General features: G+C 29.1%; 1 protein-coding gene and 1 long non-coding RNA gene across 5 annotated transcripts in view; both read right to left on the reverse strand.

Annotated features, from left to right (window-relative positions):
* LOC111686739 overlaps positions 1-2,744 on the reverse strand; it is a 362,875-nt gene extending 360,131 nt beyond the window's left edge. For all 4 annotated transcript variants that reach the window (XM_046947207.1, XM_046947209.1, XM_046947205.1 and 1 more), the window contains exon 1: positions 2,515-2,744. The gene's annotated coding sequence lies outside the window, so the exon portion shown is untranslated. The remainder of the gene's footprint in view (positions 1-2,514) is intronic.
* Positions 2,745-2,852: 108 nt separating this feature from the next.
* On the reverse strand, positions 2,853-13,734 carry LOC124419041. The gene is made up of 2 exons (XR_006940353.1): positions 13,555-13,734; positions 2,853-3,162 (listed from the first exon to the last, which is right to left on the reverse strand). It is a non-coding gene; the product is annotated as an uncharacterized LOC124419041 (long non-coding RNA).
* Positions 13,735-14,569: the final 835 nt, after the last annotated feature.

Raw genomic sequence — 14,569 nt, forward strand, 5'->3', positions numbered from 1 at the left:
TTGTTAAAAGTTGTTAATGTTGTTTTTTTAAGGAAAACATGATTATCTGCTCATAATGTTGTAGATCACGGAAAAATTTGTTCATTATGATAAATGAGCATTTGAGGAAATTGGAAATTTTTATAGAATTTTTAAGTTATCACTCTGTCCAAGTAAAATGTTTTTTATGAAGAACAATAGAATTAAGAAAACGATAACACACAAGTGATCACCGCGTACCCAATTTTACATGACTGGAATTCACAAATATGCCGAAATTGTCAGATTTTTCACAAAATAATGGTAAAGCTAATCTTAAGTATAAATGAAGTAAAATGGTAAAATTGCACGTAAGATCGTAGAAGTTCTAGAAAACTGCATCGATCCTTAATTGGCATAGACCAACCGCCCTATTCATAAAGAAATTAATCGTTTCTTTTAGGTTTATTACGCACATTTTCCATACAAAATTCCTACAATAAACCATTTATGAATATGCAATTAACTCTTTAAATTGTAAAAGCATTGCTAGTTTCACCTCTATTTGGGAAATATTTTTTATCGTCTTCGATGTTATCATTCTTTCCGAGACACCCAACAATAAGCGCCGATGTAGATATATATAGCACTTGCAGAGAGAAAAGTAAAACAAATTAAACCTTTTCTAGCCCAAATTAGATCTGTATATCTTGAAAACGTTTATCCAAAAATGACATCCTTCCATATCGATGATTGAAAAACTCTTAAGCGACTACGTCCTAGAAATGTGTTTCTGAACAACTAGTTTTATATATTAAATATTTTAATTCCCGTTCCCTACAATATCGCCTAAAGGTGCTGCGGATCCAAATTAATGGTCCAAAGTGGCCTCAAAAAAGAATGAGGCCAATTTATTGGGAAATTTATTGCTTCCTTTATCAGTCCCATTCTTTTCTCCATCTTTCTAAAACCTTCTAGTACCTTCTCAGTGGAAGATTGTAACAGGTCCAGATTTAAGAATGCCAGTTAATGTGGCCATTTTTTGCTTGCTAAAACAACAATTTTCTTTAAACTTCTCCTACTTTCTAAGTTCTGCTAATGTTCTACTAATAGGTACTCGTTAAAAGCTGTAGAAGGGAAATACAGTAGTCAAAGTTCAGTTATTAACAGTTCAGAATATGCTCGAGAAATTTGACGTAAATTTATAAAGATAAGCCCATCAGAGATACCAGCCGAGAAGACTCAAATTGGAGGCGGCTGGCCGCAGGTTATATTTTGCAAGCCATGTCACCGTCGTTATATTTATGGTCAAAAGCTTAATCACGATGAAATTTTGCATAAATAACTTCAATGTGACGTAAATAAGGAGAGGCCCATCAGAGATACCAGTCGAGAAGACTCAAATCGGCGGCGGCTGGCCGCAGGTTACATTTTGCAAGCCACGCTGTCAAGACCGTCTTCTCTATGCTCAAAAGCTTAAGCCGGTTTAAACTAATAAAGATTTGAATCGTCGGCGGCTGTTCGCCTGTAATATTAAGCAAGCCGCCGCAGACCATTTGGCATCGGCTTGTATCTCTGGATTGGAATCGAATATGTATTTCAGGAAATAATTCAAACAATTTGAACAGAGTGACTATTATTAAATTCTTGTAACAAATTGAGAGAGTTGTTTTTGTGAATTTTCTATAAAAAAAAACTTATACAGAGACAGGTCCCTGTGTAACAGACTATTTGACAGAGATTTTACCTAAAAAATAAACGTTTATAAGATTAATTTCTAAAGAAAATATTTTCTATAATAAGCCGCCGAGACCAATCGAAAATGTTGCGCCGTCGCCGATCATTTTGCATCGTCTTGTATCTCTGAGTTCCATATTTACTCTAACCCCAAATTTTTAACATACACACTGTTCTAGGGTATCATATGGTCGGCCATTTGCGTTTAGTTTAATTCCTTTTAAATAAACTGATTACGTAGAACTCGTTTATATAATTGCAATTTTTCTCTCGGTGTATAAATACAATTCTAAACGACGACGACTCACTGATATGTGTATATTAGTAATATAATTTTTTTTTATAATAAATTGTTATAAATAATAAAACAGCAACAACAATAAACACACAAAATAAATAAAAAACTGAATAAAATATTTTGCACATGAAATTAACACGCAATTTTTTTTTTAGACAACAAGTCAAGTTACACATAAAAATATGATTAAAATTAATGAAAAATTGTGTAGAGAACCAGAAAACAATGACTTGATTTACAAGGGAATCGGAGGATTTTTATTCTATTTTTTTTTTTTTTTCAACATTTTATAATAAATTTAAACAAGACAAAGAAAATGGTTAAAAAAATAGGAAAAAATGCAGCAGTAATAAAATTCTTTATAATGTTGTATTTAATTAAAAATTCATTAAAAAGTTTTCCTTTTTTTTAAAACAAAAACAATAAAACTAATAAAAAACGAAAAACTTGACATTTATTAATACATATTTTAAAATAAATATATAGAAAGAAAAACAAAAAGTAGAATTAATAAAACTTACCGCTTTTTGTTTTAAATACACTTTTGTTGTACAATTTGTCTTCGGTTGGTTAATGAATTCGCCAAAATTTCCATGTTTTTTTAGATGGAGAGTTGTGTTCATATGTAGATTTTGTTTTGTTAAAATTTCGTAGTTTTAATAAAATTGTTTAATTTTGTTGTATTTTTTGTTTTTTTTTTTATTATAAAATTCCAAACTTTTTAATTTTTGATTTAGAAAAAAATGTTGTGTTTTTTTGGTTTTTACTAGAGCTCTGTATGTTTTTGGAAAACAAAAAATTAATATTGACGAAAGTTGAAAATTTTTAGTTTGAAAATTTGTAATTTTGTTGTATTTTGAATAAAATTATAAATTATTTAGTTGCTGTTTGCTGCACAAGTTTTGCTGTTGCTGTTGGCTGAACTAAAAAAATAAATTATTAAAACAGGGCTCTAGTTTATTTAATTATTTTAAATAATTTTAAAGTTAAGTTTTTGCTTCAATTAAATAAAAAATTAACATTTATTTAATTTGGTTTAGTTTTTTTTTTTTTTTGTTAAGAGTATTTTTGTAATGGAAACTTTTCAATTCTAGTCTTTTATGAATACGAAACACTTGATCAATCACCTTTCTTTTGTGGCTAATTTTTAGTTTTTCTTTCGAATAAACCTGTAACGAGAAGATAATAATAGTGTGATAAGTTAATTTAATCAAGTGTTAAGGATTTGTTTAAAATTGTAATTGTAAAAATATATTTTTTTTGTATTTTTAAACAAAACTTAATCATTATTAATTCTGAAAAATTATATTTTTTGTAAATTTTTTTCCGTCGGTATTTTGATTAAACTGTTCTCAAATAATTGCCTGGATTTGAAAAAATCAGGATATTTTCCTTATTAGCATGTAGTGACATCAAATTCTCTAAAATAACTTATTTTTCTTTAGAAATAAACGGCTAAAGTAGCTGTGAAAAAAACCTTGAGACACAGGGGTCCCGTTTACGTAAAAGAGATAAGAGAACGGGTCTTAATTTTAATAGTAAGCCTTAGGTTTAAATTATATAGGAAATTAATTATTGAATTTCTAGATGCCTGCTCTAAAGAAATCAATAACAAACTACACAAAGTTTGGAGCAATCTGACAGATGGCGTCAATTTTTAAGGTTCAAGACCTCAAGTACGCTTAAGGGTTAATTTATATAAAAAATTTAGATTTTTGATTTCTAGACCCCTAGATCAAGAACACAATATACAAAGAAAAAAGCAATTTTATTCGGGAAAATAGTATATTTTTCTGTTAAAGTTCAAGACCTCATGTACGGGTTAAATTATATAGAAATTTAATTCTTGGATTTCTAGATGCCTAGATCAAGAACACAAAAGATAGCAGCAATTTTATTCGAGAAAACAGTAATTCTTTCTGTGACCCTAATCAAATATTTAAATACATTTATGTTTTTTTTACAGTATCCATTGAAATTATGACACTTTGAAAAAAGAGCCACAATGTCCTTTGACACTATGACTTTTTGAATGAAAGACCTACGATCGACAAGGTTCTAAATAGATTTGAGTACAGATTTATAGAGACAGATGCCCGTAAATACAAACGAACATAAACGAATATATAACTGTTGTATATCCACAACTCACTATAAGACTTCTAGAAATATTCATAAGGTTTATGTGTAGATGCGCAACATTTCTCGAAAATTAAGCTTTTGGACATCAAAGTTCAAAAGTTCGCTTTCTGTTCTGTTTGACGAAATCCTGCAACAAGTTGAACAGATGGTCTAAAAACCTTAAGTACTCTTCAGACGATTTCTTTTTATCATTCTTTTTTATTGAATACCTAGTACAACTAAAGAAGAGGGCTGTAGAACACCATTGCAGACGGGATTAATGGTATTTCGCCTTCAGCATGTGTTCTTTCGAGTCAGCGATTACTAGTCGGATATTTGAAGAAATAACAGCATAGTCCTTTCATTGGAAATACAAATCACAAGAAAGGTTTATTATTAAACAGTTGGCAACGTAAAAGAAATTTGGAATAATTTGATCTTTTATATTCCCAACTTCTCCCCCCCCCCGAGGCATGTTTCCTTGATGATAGATAGGGATGCTACTAGTATCTCTAACTAGAGAATCACATAGTCTGGTACTACGGGTGGTCGATTGCCCCCAGGACTATGTCCTGGCTGGTCAGTTGGTTGAGGTTCCTTCGGGATACACATAGTGGCTGTGGTTTAAACTAAAATTCGCGGGAAGAGTAAGTGGTTGTGCGGGCCTCACTTCACCCGCATATCTAAATTAATATGTCGCATGTTTTTCTCTTATGAATGTGTCGGATAAATGAGAAGTGTGCTGGATTAAATGAAGATGGATGAAAGGTATCATACACAAGTAATACCATTAAAGTTTCATTCCTAATCCAGGTGTTTTCAGAGTAAACTCTGTTTATACCAGAATTATCACAGTGTGTCCCTGTGAGTAAGAACGAATTAGTACTTCGGTCTACCGGATACGTCTTAAAACGAAAGTGATGTTTTAAATCTCGGAAGTTAAGCAACGGGGCAGCAATGGTCAGAGATTAGAAAGCTCAAGTACTTGAGCAAAGTGCTTGTACATGGACCGGTCCATCCTTGTACAAAAATTGCGATCTACGTGTAAAATACACAAGGAGGCAGTGGTGAGTTGTTTATTATATTCGCCAAGTGGATGTAAAAGTACCACCGTGAAATAGGCCTACGCGCCATATGCCCACGTAAAGCATTTCGACTTCAATTCTCAATTTCTGTCATTATGAGTTCATCACACAATAAAAAAACACTTAGAACTTATGAACTATATAGTCTTCTACCTAGTTCTTTGGTGATCTTAAAATATTTGTATATTTTTTCTAACGAAACGAAACGAGTTTTCGTTATTAATTTTTAACAATTCATTACACTATGCGACAAAAATAAATGAAAAGTTAAACTATTATGTATTTTATATGAAAATCGTACCATTTATTAATTGATTAAAAAACCATGTCTGAACTACGATGGCCCTGAATGTCACAAAAAAATTCTGCTGGAGTTTTGAAATTTTCACAATTTATTTTTCTAGTTTGAATGATCTTTTCTACTTCGACACTTTAAGAACTTTAAGTTAAACTTACAGCTTTTTATCAAATTTAATTCAAACTTAAAAATCAAGCAGAAAATACTGCAGATTTGATATTTTCCACCTTTTTTTATTGAAATTTTCTACACTAAATGAAAATAACAAATTTGATGTTTCAACATTTGGATGATTGTGGTTCCTTTTCCCACCTGAGACACTATTAATGAAACGCAAATGGAGGCCTCGGTGTATTTCTTCCGATTTGAGATATATACAACCACTTTTTAAACTTGATAACTAACATAGTCCTTATAAGAATCTGAAAAGAAACTAGCAAATCTGACCGTCTGTCTGTCCATTCGACTATCTGTCCGTCCGTCTTTCTATTGAAAACATTCTACGTTTTAAACCAAAGATCTACTGGAGATTTGAATAATTAAATTTTGAATTTGACCCCTTTTCAAACTCCTTATAAGAATCTGAAAAGAAACTAGGAAGTATGTCCGTCTATCCGATTATCTTTCCGCCCTATCTATTGAAAACACTATAGGATCTAAACGAAAGATCTGATGTAGGTTTAAAAAAAATAATTTTTAATTTGACACTAAACATTGGATGATCCACTTCCACTTCACAATTTCCCTAGTTCTGATAAATTATTTAATTTTAGCATTAAAACACTTATATAGCCTTAACTCATTTTTTTTTTTTTAATAATTTAAATATAATTATTTTTAATTTTAATTATTTTTTAAACCTTTGTCCTATATAAGAGATTAATCAAAGACAAAAATCATCAAACTGTAGAAAATTATTTTTAATAAATTTTTTTCTTTAATTTTTTTTTATAAAAATATTTAATTCCTCGATTATTAGTTTTTTAACACCCACCTTAAAGAATTTTGTTTCTGGTTTTTTTTTTTTTTGTTTTGTTTAAATAATTGACTCTGAAGAAAAAATTTATTTTTATATTTTTCTATAAAATATTTCTATAAATTCTTTTAATTTAAAAAAAATTCTTTTACACTTCTTTTGCCAGTGTTTTTCCTTTTCAAGTTTATCAATCCAACCCGTTGCAATGAAAATTTTTCAGCTCAAAAATTTTTAGTTATTCCTTATAAATGTTAAAGATGTGATGATATTTTTATTTTACAAAAAAATTTTTCAAAAGAAAATTACTACTTTTTTTGTTTTGTTAAAAACTTTTATTTTTGTTTCTGTTGTGTGGGACATTTAACTGAAAAACATTAACTAAATACTTTGCACTTGTCCGGCATTTAAAACAAGAAACTAGAAGAGAATTAAACCGATAGAAATATTTTATTGGTTTGAATTGTGTGTGAAACTGAATTTTGTTGTTTAACACGCGCGCGTTTACATGGAAATTTATTTTTGATTTATAATTTGCTTTTTTTCTTTCTTTTTGCTTTTTTATATTTTATTATAGATTTTCAAAATCAACACAAAAAAGAAAAAGGTAAAAATTTTGTTGTTTTTTTTTTGTATTTTTTATAATAAATTTTTTTGTTATATTTTTTTTGGCCGGTGCAAGCGTAACAAACGAACGTATGAAAGTATCTGCAAGAACTGCAGGCTTAACGCAATTTCAATCTCTGTGAAGGTCCCCAAACTTTTTTGTGTTTGTATTGAGTACAAGTGTGTGTGTGTGTGTGAAGTTGCAAAAGCGCAGCACAAAACCCTCACATGTTTTGTTCATATTGTACTCTATTGGTTTTATACAAAACAATAACAACAACAACATAACATAAGCAAACATTATGCAGCCCAATGTCTGTTGGGCAGAGTGCATGCGAAAAGCTGCAACATTATGCAGACTCAAACCCACAAAATCCAACAATAATAATAATATGTGCAGCAAGCTCCCTTCCGTTTTAAAAAAAGGAATAAATAAAATTCCTTAAAAAAACAAACAAACTCTCTTAAAATCTTCTAAAGAGTATAAAAATTAAGCTCTTAATAAGTAATTGAGTGGACCAACAATTTACAATCAAAACAAATCCACAAAAACAATTTTTATGCAGACAAAAATACAATTTTGGGGGGCTCATCTTTTTGTTTGCCTCCATCAAAAAACAGAGAGAGTAAGTGTTCGGCGAATGTGTGTGTGTGTGTGTGTGCGAGTAAGTGCATGCATGCCTCATTTAAAGTGGGTGGCTTGGCCTTTAAACAAAAAGTTTCTTTAAATGGGGGCTTCTTCTGCTGTTGAGTATGTGTTTGTAAAAGTTTGCTGCAGCAAGTGCGTTTTCTTGACAATCAGCTGCTTTTCATTTTGTTCTTGTTGTTGCTATTTATTTCTTTGGCTGCATATTGTTGTTTTTTGTTTGTTTTCGGTTTCTTTGTAAATTTTCTTTTTAGCCATATGTGTTTGTCTAGCGTTAAAGCTTTTTTTATTGTTTTTTTTTTTCTTTGAAACAACAACAACATTTAAAAAGTTTTCCTAAGTGTCATGTTTAGATCCTTATACATTTTGGTTTTATTTCTTTTTCTTTTCGTCCATATAAAACGCATTCATTTATAGACATTTTGATTTTATTGGTCAATTTTTTGGGGGTAGAGTTATATACACACACTAAATGCAGTACAATATAAATCAATAATTATTCTTATTTATCGATAAAAATTCCATATATTTAAGGATAATTGATAACTACTTTACAGTTGAGTTCAAATTTTCTATAGAAAATTTAAAAATTGAATGGAAATCGCTACATGATTACATTCATAGGATAAATCTTTTTTGCCCTTAAGCATTAAAAATGAAACCCCGGATGGGAAAGAAAAAAAGGTCTAAGTCAAAATATATCGAACAACTGATTTGAAGAACTCTTAAGACTTCTATTAGAAACGCAGTTCGTCAAGTTAAATTCTGTGATTATTTTAGGAGCAGATTCAGAACTTAATGCCGGGTTAAAGTTGCATAAAATTCAAAAAGTTTTAGATCAATTCGGTTAGAAATTTACAAGTAAAAAAATTTTAAAAATTGTAGATCAAATTGTATAAAAATAAACAAATTTATGTACAGGGAGACTTTTCGAAATTTCCGGAGAAAAAATTTCCAAGATGTTTAGTGTGGCAAAAATAATTGATTCGAAGAACTCTAAAAACTCCCATTAGAAACGCAGGTTGTAGAGTTAAATGCTGTGATTCTTTTATAAGCAGATCCAAAACTAATGCTGACTTAAAGTTGTAAAAAATTAGAAAATTCCCGATAAATTTTGTAAAAATCTAGAAACAAAAAATTGAGTTAAAATTTTATTAAAAAAAAATAACAAAATTATGGAATAGGAGACTTTTTACTACTTTCGGGTCAAGATTATTATGAGGATTATAAAGCGAAGAAAAAATCTCCAACATGTTTCTTATGTAACAAGTCATTTGCAGTTGTAACAAAACAATCCGATCATTTGTGACGTCATACTTTATAAACACAGAAATATCTATTACTAAGTGTTTAAAAAATCGGAGTTTAGCTATCTCTAAACAGCTCAGAGATTCTTAATTTTTACAAAAGAAAAAAGTTTTTTTTAAATGGTAATTAAAACAAAACGGTCGACAACGTCGGTCTCTGAAAATGTGTTGGACTCTTGTAAAACAGAAAAGAGTTAAAAAACGCACAGGAAAGATGGTCTAGCACATTGACAATTTTAAGCAAATCTATAAAATGGTCCAGAACTTCAGTCTGTGAAAAGATATTGGATTCTAGTTTAGCAACTGTAAATTATTTAAAGGAAGTAATTTCGACAAAATTGGATAAAATTAGAATATTATTATTATTATTAATGTATATATTTTGATATTTTGACTATACCTTTACTTGTTTTTTCTGACCTAGTCTATGTATATGTATAACGATAGTTCCTATCTTTTAATCAAACTATTCAAAGAAAAAATTATGTTTGTCAAATTTTATAAAAGAATAATTTCTGAATGACAAATTTTCTATATTTTTCAAAATATTTAAGATTAGCCTTCTGGTTTACGAGATATTGCCCACTTTTATTCTTGTACTGTTAAAGATTAAGGCTCTTGAATAAATAGACTCTGGAAATGTAGGTACCCAAGTACTACTATAGAAACCAAATATATTTTCGCTATAAAGTAGTTTACATTAAGCACCAACTACCGGCGGTAATAAAGCTTCGTATGCCGTAAATGGAATACTCTCCTATAAACAGTAATGTGCGTTAAATAAGCTTTCTAAAGGTATCCTTATATGGGGAAAGGGTCAATTATCTATACTATACTCGTATTATCTTTACTATACTCGTATTTTTGAAATAGATATGACTGTTAAGGCTGTATTTTGGGGGGCAATTTGTATGGGGGCTATGCGAAAACGTGGACCGATGTTGTCCTTTTTCAATAACAAACAAACCTTACCTGTAAGAAATATTTATGAAAAATTTTAAATCTCTAACTCTTTCCAATCGGACTCTATTGTGCTTTCAACAGATATAAAGACGTACAGACATTGCTAGATTGTCTTAGAAATAAGGACCCAGAATATATACTTTTGTGAGTCTATGAACAATATTTCGATGTGTTAAAAAAGGAATGACAAAACCAATATACCCTCCCCCCATCCGTTTTTTGATGGTGGGTATAAAAGCTGAAAGAATTGGAAGTTCGAGATGTTGTGAAAGCATTTTACATGGTTCCGTAAAGGCAATTTTTATGGATCACTTGGACATACAGATACTAGAACCACTTACTGTATATAAATACATAAACGAACATAACATCGATTTTTTTAGTTAAAATATCTTTTTACTGATTACTTATTTAATTCAATAATGATTTTGTCCATTCGGACTCTATCGTGCTTTCAACAGACAGACGGACGGACAGACGGACAAACAGACATGGCTAGATCGTCTTAGAATTTAATGAGGACCCAAAATATATCTATACATTTGTGACAAAACCATCATCAGCTTCTTGTAATTGATTTTAATAAATCGATATAATATAAATGCAATTTTTTACTATTCTGGCTTTCGCTAGATGATTGTTTTGTGATGGAAGGTCAAGGATAATGAATGCAGACCAAATGTTGTGTCAATTTAATGAGGATTTAAAAAAGACTATAGTTTAGAGAAAGGAACGAGTTTTCTTTACCAGAACTAGGATTAGTATCAAAATTACTCGGGTAATTTTAAAACAAATTAAAACCTTTTGCGGTAAATCAGTTTACATAAAGAATTCACAATTAAATTTACATGAAATTGAAGAATGTTTGTGGAAAAAGATATGAATTAAAAATGAAAATTTTATCCCCGTTTATGTAAAAAATTTCCTATTTTATAGCAATAAACTTTTCTACAAAAATTTTATTACTTGTGGACTTGTTTGCTTAGTATGTTTACATTGAAATCCAAGATAGACGTTATTAAATAATTCCTTCGATATTTTGCCTCTTTAGTCACGTATTTACAGATCAGCTTTCCCATTGCAATACAACGTTTCTAACATCATTTTAATGTTTAAAATGTCTTTAGCTATTTTCTGAAATTAATGGTTTGGGATTGACGATTAACTAATTGTCAGCAAAAACTAATTAATTGTACATGAAAATCTGGAATCATTTTTGTAATATTATGTCTTACTTATTTTTTATCAATTCAATCTCTTTTTTAACTTTAATTTAAAAATATTTTAATATAAGCATACCCAGGAAAAACTTACATTGAAAAGTAATGAGTTAAAAAGCTAATAAAACCTCTTTGCACTACTTCTTTATTAGCATTTTGAGTCATTATTTTAACACGGTGATGTCATTGGAGGCTAGTACTTCTACGCTCCCTTACAAATAGGGAGTTAAAGAAGTACTTGCAATTTGTCTTACAAAACAGTTGTTGAGTAAGTTGTTTTATTTTTAATAATAAAAAGAGCCAGCTAGAATACGAACCAGGGACTTCGGTTTGTCAGTCAAATGTTCTACTCACTGCACCAATGCTTAGCTATTTTATTGCGCGTCAAATAATGGTTTTCACATACAAAACTAATTTTGTTTTCTTTTTTGTGAAACACAATTTCTAACACGCAATTGAATAAAATGTGCCAACAAAATTACAAAGCCGAAAATAAAGTACTTCTATATCAGATTAGAAGAAAGTCATTACTAGAGTACTTCTAAGTAATGCTGACGGGAGGTAGTAGTCATTGAAAAGTAAGTGGTTAGGGAAGTACTACCCATTACCGAGTTTTTGCTGGGATATTTTTGTAGTAAGTAGTAGAGTTTCTAAAAAAAAGAATTTTTAAATTAAGTTCTAATCGCACATAAATCAAGTACATTTTACTCAAATTCAATTTTACTCAATCCAATCAAAAATAACTTCATTTGCATTAAAGCATATAATTCTCATTTAGTTAAGAATATTTTTGCAATAAGTTTTTTGACAGTGGATATGTGTTGAATGCTAATGTGTAAGTGTATTAGAAATTTATCATTTCTTTTTTGCAGAAATGCTTTGATATCTAAAATCAAGTACGATTAGTACTCAAATCATGAAAGTTTTGGGATTAACTCAATAATAAACATTTATAAAACAATTTTATTCAATTATGTATTTAAAATTTAACAAAAATACAGTACTTGATTAAGGATACATCGTACACTACATACTTCTGAAACCGCTCCATTGTGATTTCGGTACAGATAAACCAATTATTTTTTTTAATTTGGAGTATAACTCGAAAACCATATTTTTAAAATTGTTTAAATTATACAAGTCATATTGCAACCCTCTTAAAAAAGTTTAAACAAAAATCAATTTTTTTCTTTAGAGAAATTTTAATTTCTGAAATATTTGTAAAAAAAACTGGAGAATTTTGGACTTATAAGTCCAAAAAAAGTCCTACTATAGCTAGGACGACGTAGTTTTTTGTATTTAATGATCAACTGTATTACAAAAAGAGCACAAATGCAAGAAATCTATTGAAATACAAATCTATTGAAAAAATTTCGCTCTTATGGGTAAAATATGCAAAAATTCTTAATTGTTGTCAACACATGGATTTACATATAACAGTTTTCCTTCTTTTTACCTAATACGTGGTCCGTGTTGCAGACCCTTGACTGCACATGCGGCGATTTGAGTGCAATTGTCTAAAATTTTAAACTACGAAATCATCTAGTAAACTTAACAGAAATACTCCACCCAGCCTCTTGAATACATATGTCAATTTAGTGAGGCTCTTTAGCTCTCGAGATTATCGTTAACCAGCAAAAATAAAATGAGGTACTTCCAAAAGAATAACATTTATCAACACTTCAATAGTAGCATTAAGTGATTTTTTTTCTTTGGAAGTGATGTTTATTGAAGCGAAAAGAATCCAATATATATATATATATATATTTTTTGAGTTAATTTATTTAGTTATGTAAATATAATTTGAGACAAATAACACAATTCCAAAAAAAAAAGAGCCTAAAAATTACTTCTTGTGAATGATTTCAGAAGTAGTGAATTTGGAATTAGAAAAAGGTTATCCCTTCAAGCCTTTGTTAAAATCATCACTTCTTCAGGTCTTTCATGTAGTAAATTCTACTTCTTTTTTGCTTCTTTAGAAGTTCTTTTTTTTTTGCTTCGATTATTTTTTTATAAATTTCGTTTAAAATTCATACTTAGATCTCAAAAGTGGGAATCAAACACAGACAGACAGACTAGCAACCTACCGAAAGCAAATATGTCAAGTCTTAAGATCATGTAGAATTTGGAATTAAAATTTTCTGGTCTGAACATTAATTGACTACTTGAAACTATAAATGAAAAACATTCTCAAACAAAAAAAACTATTTTTTTAACTAAAATAAATACAATGTTAATTAAAAATGTTTTTCTAAAAAACACTTTCTTAACTTTAAAGAAATTCCAAAAAAATTCCTATTTTAGTAATTGTCCATTTTGTAAAAAACCAACTTTAAACTTACAATTTGTAGTTTTATGCAATTTTTCGCTGCTATAAGTTTCACTAAAATTTGTCACTTATTTCTTTTTTTTTTTGGGTTTATTTTAATATTTAAGATAAATTTATTTTACCCTTAATTTTTTTTAAATACACAAATTCGATAGATAGATTTATTTATGTTATTTTTCAAAACTTTTTTTTTACATTTTTAAATTTGTTTGTTTTTTTTTTAAGTATACACAATTTATTTATATTTTTCGAATATATTTCTTATTTTAAGAAATTTTTATGTTATATTTTTTTTTTTATAAACACTAGATTTTTAAATTTTTTTTGTTAAGCTTAGATTATTTAATTTCGATTTTTTTTCAAGTTTTAAAATCGCGTTAATTTTTTGTTTTGGTTTGGTTTGAATATTATGTTTATGGTGTCTCTATGCATCCGTTATATACGTCTACGTGCGTCTACGTGTGGCACTGTTATGGTTTTTAGATGTTGCTTGCTTCTATTGCTGCTGCTGTTGTTGTTTGTGCCAGTAGTCTCGCAACAAAATTCAAACAACAATAATAATGAAAATCAAATGCAAATTGCACACATACGTTTAGTTTTTTTTTTTTATTATTTTTCTATTTCGTGTGAGTTGGTGTTTTTTTTTTCCTAAAGTTGGTCTTAAACGAAGACCAAACTGATATATAGGAAAAAAGGCAGCAGGCTGAATGAATGAATATTTGTATTTGACTGAATGACTGACTGGTGGTTAAGGAAAAGAAAAAGGAACAACTATGAGTATTAGAAAATTAGAATTTTGAATAACACTCTCTTTTTTTTCTATGATGGATGGATGTTGTTTAGAAATGTTGTTTGTAATCCTTATGCCACACACACACTAAAAACAACACATTATAAGAATTATACGAAGAAGCCGCGCAAATTTACGACAACACAAGTTATTTTTTTGTTTTTTTTTTTTTTGCTTTCAACACTTTGGTGGCGCAAAATCTTTTTGAATTTGAATATTTGTTTTTTTTTTCCTAATT

Source organism: Lucilia cuprina, chromosome 3, assembly GCF_022045245.1.
Source record: "Lucilia cuprina isolate Lc7/37 chromosome 3, ASM2204524v1, whole genome shotgun sequence".
NCBI lineage: Eukaryota > Metazoa > Arthropoda > Insecta > Diptera > Calliphoridae > Lucilia > Lucilia cuprina.